Source organism: Triticum aestivum, chromosome 7B (genome assembly GCF_018294505.1).
Source record: "Triticum aestivum cultivar Chinese Spring chromosome 7B, IWGSC CS RefSeq v2.1, whole genome shotgun sequence".
NCBI lineage: Eukaryota > Viridiplantae > Streptophyta > Magnoliopsida > Poales > Poaceae > Triticum > Triticum aestivum.
In genome coordinates, this window is record NC_057813.1 from 584216881 (window position 1) to 584223546 (window position 6666).

Below are 6666 nucleotides of genomic sequence, written 5' to 3' on the forward strand. Positions count from 1 at the left end.
TTAAACGTGAATGCAGCTGTCTCTAATGCATAACCCCAAAACGATAGTGGTAAACCGATAAGAGACATCATAGATCGCACCATATCTAGTAAAGTACGATTACAACGTTTGGACACACCATTACATTGTGGTGTTCCAGGTGGCGCGAGTTGCGAAACTATTTCACATTGTTTCAAATGAAGACCAAACTCATAACTCAAATATTCGTCTCCACGATCAGATCGTAGAAACTTTATTTTTCTTGTTACGATGATTTTCCACTTCACTCTGAAATTGTTTGAAATTTTCAAATGTTTCAGACTTATGTTTCATCAAGTAGGTATACCCATATCTGCTCAAATCATCTGTGAAGTTCAGAAAATAACGATACACGTCGCGAGCCATAACACTCATCGGATTCATTCCATTGTTCCGGGGAACGGAGTTTTAGTCATCTTGCCCAAAAGGCACGGTTCGCAAGCATCAAATGATTCATAACCAAGTGATTCTGAAAATCCATCTTTATGGAGTTTCTTCATGCGCTTTACACTGATATGACCCAAACGGCAGTGCCACAAATAAGTTGCACTATCATTATTAACTTTGCATCTTTTGGCATCAATATTATGAATATGTGTATCACTACGATCGAGATCCAACAAACTATTTTCATTGGGTGTATGACCATTTGAAGGTTTTATTCATGTAAACAGAACAACAATTATTCTCTGACTTTAAATGAATAACCGTTTTGCAATAAACATGATCAAATAATATTCATGCTCAACGCAAACGCCAAATAACATTTATTTAGGTTTAACACTAATCCCGATAGTATAGGGAGTGTGCGATGATGATCATTTCAATCTTGGAACTACTTCCAACACTCATCGTCACTTCCCCTTCAACTAGTCTCTGTTTATTCTGTAACTGCTGTTTTGAGTTACTAATCTTAGCAACCGAACAAGTACCAATACTCATGGGATACTATAAACACTAGTAAGGCACACATCAATAACCTGTATATCAAATATACCCTTGTTCACTTTGCCATCCTTCTTATACATCAAATATTCAGGGCATTTCCGCTTCCAGTGACCATTTCCTTTGCAGTGTAAACACTCAGTTTCAGGCTTTGGTCTAGCTTTCGTCTTCTTCACGGGAGTGCCAACTTGTTTGCCATTCTACTTGAAGTTTCCCTTTCTTTCCCTTTTCTTGAAACTAGTGGTCTTGTCAATCATCAACACTTGATGCTCTTTCTTGATTTCTACCTTCATCGATTTTAACATCACGAAGAGCTCGGGAATCGTTTTCGTCATCCCTTACATACTATAGTTCATCACGAAGTTCTAGTAACTTAGTGATGGTGACTAGAGAATTCTGTCAATCACTATATTATCTGGAAGATTAACTCCCACTTGATTCAAGCGATTGAAGTACCCAGACAATCTGGGCACATGCTCACTAGTTGAGCGATTCTCCTCCATCTTTTAGCTATAGAACTTGTTGGAGACTTCATATCTCTCAACTCGGGTATTTGCTGGAAATATTAACTTCAACTCCTGGAACATCTCATATGGTCCATGACGTTCAAAACGTCTTTGAAGTCCCGATTCTAAGACGTTTAAGCATGGTGCACTAAACTATCAAGTAGTTATCATTTTGGGCTAGCCAAACGTTCATAACGTCTGCATCTGTTCCTGCAATAGGTTTGTCACCTAGCGGTGCATCAAGGACATAATTCTTCTGTGTAGCAATGAGGATAAACCTCAGATCACGGATCCAATCCGCATCATTGCTACTAACATCTTTCAACACAGTTTTCTCTTGGAACATATCAAAATAAACATATGAAAGCAACAACGCGAGCTATTGATCTACAACATAATTTGCAAAATACTACCAGGACTAAGTTCATGATAAACTAAAGTTCAATTAATCATATTACTTAAGAACTCCCACTTAGACAGACATCTCTCTAGTCATCTAAGTGATCACGTGATCCAAATCAACTAAACCATGTCCGATCATCACGTGAGATGGAGTAGTTTTCAATGGTGAACATCACTATGTTGATCATATCTACTATATGATTCACGCTCGACCTTTCGGTCTCCGTGTTCCGAGGCCATATCTGTATATGCTAGGCTCGTCAAGTTTAACATGAGTATTCCGCGTGTGCACCTGTTTTGCACCCATTGTATTTGAACGTAGAGCCTATCACACCCGATCATCACGTGGTGTCTCAGCACGAAGAACTTTCGCAACGGTGTATACTCAGGGAGAACACTTCTTGATAATTAGTGAGAGGTCATCTTAAAATGCTACCGCCAAACTAAGCAAAATAAAATGTATAAAAGATAGACATCATATGCAATCAAAATATGTGACATGATATGGCCATGATCATCTTGCGCCTTTGATCTCCATCTCCAAAGTACTGTCATGATCTCTATCGTCACCAGCACGACACCATGATCTCCATCATCTTGATCTATATCAATGTGTCAGCACATGGTCGTCTCGCCAACTATTGCTCTTGCAACTATTGCTATCGCATAGCGATAAAGTAAAGCAATTATTTGGCGCTTGCATCTTATGCAATAAAGAGACAACCATAAGGCTTCTGCCAGTTGCCGATAACTTCAACAAAACATGATCATCTCATACAACAATTTATATCTCATCACGTCTTGACCATATCACATCACAACAAGCCCTGCAAAAACAAGTTAGACGTCCTCTACTTTGTTGTTGCAAGTTTTACGTGGCTGCTACGGGCTGAGGAAGAACCGTTCTTACCTACGCATCAAAACCACAACGATATTTCGTCAAGTTAGTGTTGTTTTAACCTTCGCAAGGACCGGGCGTAGCCACACCCGGTTCAACTAAAGTTGGAGAAACAAACACCCGTCAGCCACCTGTGTGCAAAGCATGTTGGTAGAACCAGTCTCGCATAAGCGTATGCGTAATGTCGGTCCGAGCCGCTTCATCCAACGATACCGCCGAACCAAAGTATGACATGCTGGTAAGCAGTATGACTTGTATCGCCCACAACTCACTTCTGTTCTACTCGTGCATATAACATCTACGCATAAAACCAGGCTCTGATACCACTGTTGGGGAACGTAGAAATTTCAAAATTTTCCTACGCACACACAAGATCATGATGATGCATAGCAACGAGAGGGGAGAGTGTTGTCCACGTACCCTCGTAGACCGAAAGTGGAAGCGTTATGACAACGTGGTTGATGTAGTCGTACGTCTTCACGATCCAATCGATCCAAGTACCGAACGCATGGCACCTCCGAGTTCTGCACATGTTCAGCTTGATGACGTCCCTCGAACTCCGATCCATCCGAGCTTTGAGGGAGAGTTCCGTCAGCACGACGACATGGTGATAATGATGATGTTCTACCGATGCAGGGCTTCGCCTAAGCACCGCTACGATATTATCGTTGTGGATTATGGTGGAGGGGGGCACCGCACACGGCTAAGAGATCCAAGGGATCAATTGTTGTGTCTCTGGGGTGCCCCCCTGCCCCCGTATATAAAGGAGCAAGGGGGGAGGCAGCCGGCCAAGGAGGAGGGCGCGCCAAGGGGGGAGTCCTACTCCCACCGGGAGTACGACTCCTCCTTTCCTTGTTGGAGTAGGAGATAAGGCAAGAGGGGAAGAGGGAGAAGGAAAAGGGGGCTGCACCCCTTGTCCAATTCGGACCAGAGGGGGGGGGGGCGCATGCCTCCTTCCTTTTGGCCTCTCTCCTCTATTCCCATATGGCCCAATAAGGCCCATATACTCGCCGGCGAATTCCAGTAACTCTCCGGTACTCCAAAAAATACCCAAATCACTCGAAACCTTTCTGAAGTCCGAATATAGTCGTCCAATATATTGATCTTTATGTCTCAACCATTTCGAGACTCGTCGTCATGTCCCCGATCTCATCCGAGACTCCGAACTCCTTCGGTACATTAAAACTCATAAACTCATAATAAAACTGTCATCGAAACCTTAAGCGTGCGGACCCTACGGGTTCGAGAACTATGTAGACATGACCGAAACACGTTTATGGTCAATAACCAATAGCGGAACCTGGATGCTCATATTGGCTCCCACATATTCTACGAAGATCTTTATCGGTCAAACTGCATAACAACATATGTTGTTCCCTTTGTCATCGGTATGTTACTTGCCCGAGATTCGATCGTTGGTATCTCAATACCTAGTTCAATCTCGTTACTGGCAAGTCTCTTTACTCGTTATGTAATGCATCATCCCACAACTAACTCATTAGTCACATTGCTTGCAAGGCTATCACATTGCTTGCAAGGCTTATAGTGATGTGCATTACCGAGAGGGCCCAGAGATACCTCTCCGACAATCAGAGTGACAAAACCTAATCTCGAAATACGCCAACTCAACATGTACCTTTGGAGACACCTGTAGAGCTCCTTTATAATCACCCAATTACGTTGTGACGTTTGGTAGCACACAAAGTGTTCCTCCGGTAAACGGGAGTTGCATAATCTCATAGTTATAGGAACATGTATAAGTCATGAAGAAAGCAATAGCAACATACTAAACGATCAAGTGCTAAGCTAACAGAATGGGTCAAGTCAATCACATCATTTTCCTAATGATGTGATCCCGTTAATCAAATGATAACTCATGTCTATGGTTAGGAAACTTAACCATCTTTGATTAACGAGCTAGTCAAGTAGAGGCATACTAGTGACACTATGTTTGTCTATATATTCACACATGTATTATGTTTCCGGTTAATACAATTCTAGCATGAATAATAAAAATTTATCATGAAATAAGGAAATAAATAATAACTTTATTATTGCCTCTAGGGCATATTTCCTTCAACAACCCCCTTACTCGGGTTTATGCTTCTGTCACTCAAGCAACCCACTATACACGAATCATGAATGTATTGCAACACCATACAATGGGAATCCCTCATGCTTGCGTGACACGGAGGGCACAATAGGACAGCACCAAAATAAAACATACAACTCGTACCAATCTAGATCATCAGTCAACCCAAAAACAAAAGATATCTACTAAAAACATCATAGGATGGCAACACATCATTGGACCATAATATGTGGCATAAAGCACCATGTTCAAGTAGGGATTACAGCGGGTTGAGGGAGAGTGGACCACGTAAAAGAGATGAGGATGGTGATGATGATGGTGATGTTGATGAAGACGATCACCGCGGCGATGGTTCCCCTCCCGATGGCACTCCGGCGCCACCGAGAGAGAGGAGGAGAGGTCCTCCCCTTGTGCTTCCTCCTCCATGGCCTCCCCCCTAGATGGGGAGAGGTTCTCCCTCTGGTCCTTGGCCTTCATGGCGATGATGGCCCCTCCGGGATCCTCCTCCATGGCCTCCGGTGATGATGGCCCCCTCCGGCAGGGTGCCAGAAAGGGCCTAGATTGATTTCTCGTGGCTACAGAGGCTTACGGTGGCGGAACTTCCGATCTCGGTTATTTTCTGGAGGTTTCTGTATTTATAGGAATTTTTGGCGCCGGTCTCACGTCAGCGGGGGTCTCCGAATCGTCCACAAGATATGGGCCATGCCTAGAGGGGGTGGGCGCGCCCCCTGATGAGGATACAGACCTAGGGTAGGCTCATAGGCCTGACCTATACGCCCTACCCAAGGTCACTACCCTAGAAGCAAAGAAGCTCAAGAGACAATAGGGAGTACCCAATAAGGATGTCGAGTGCAATCCACTCGACCAATGGACCACTCGGGTACCCCTCCTTCCCGAAGTCACATGACCAGTCAACCACTCGACCATATAAGAAACCACTCGACCTACTAAAGACCAGAAGTCACTCAGAACAGCAACGGGCGAGCATTCACTCCGTAGTCTTTAAAGTCATTAAAGACACTTAAGGCTGGCGTTATCAGTAATGCCTCAATCTTTATATGGGTTGCGCATGGTCATTTCACTCAGCGTCTGATGCCTGATGGTTTATGGCGACTCAAATTTGGTGGTCAATCAAGTGATGAAGGAATGGGATGTAAGGAGTCCCATAATGACAGGTTACTGCAATGCAGTGAGAAAGCTACAGAAGAAGTTTGAGGGATTGGAGCTCCACCACATACCACGAATCAAAAATCAAGCTGCTGATGACTTGGCGAAGATAGGTTCCACTCGGAAACCTATCCCCAGCAATGTGTTCTTGGAGCATCTCCATACCCCGTCAGTACAAGAAGATCCCTTCCAGGAAGAGCCCCCGCAACCGATAAGTCCAACCAACCCGACTGAGGTAGAGATTCCAGCCGTGGTCGACCTGATCATGGAGGTCTTGGTGATCACTCCCGACTGGACGTTTCCATACATCGCATATATTCTCAGAAATATGCTCCCAGAGGATGAAGACAAGGCTCGCCAAATAGTTCGTCGATCCAAGGCTTTCACCATGATGAAAGGGCAGCTTTACGGAGAGAGTGCCACGGGAGTAGCCCAATGCTGCATCACCCAGAAGAAGGTCAGATGATCCTAAATGATATCCACTCGGGGACCTGTGGTCACCATGCGTCCTGTCGAACCATCGTGACCAAAGCATACTGAGCGGGATTTTGTTGGCCTCGAGCAAATGAGATGGCGAAAGATATAGTCGACAAGTGTGCAGGTTGCCAGTTTTATTCCAACATGTCCCACAAGCCTGC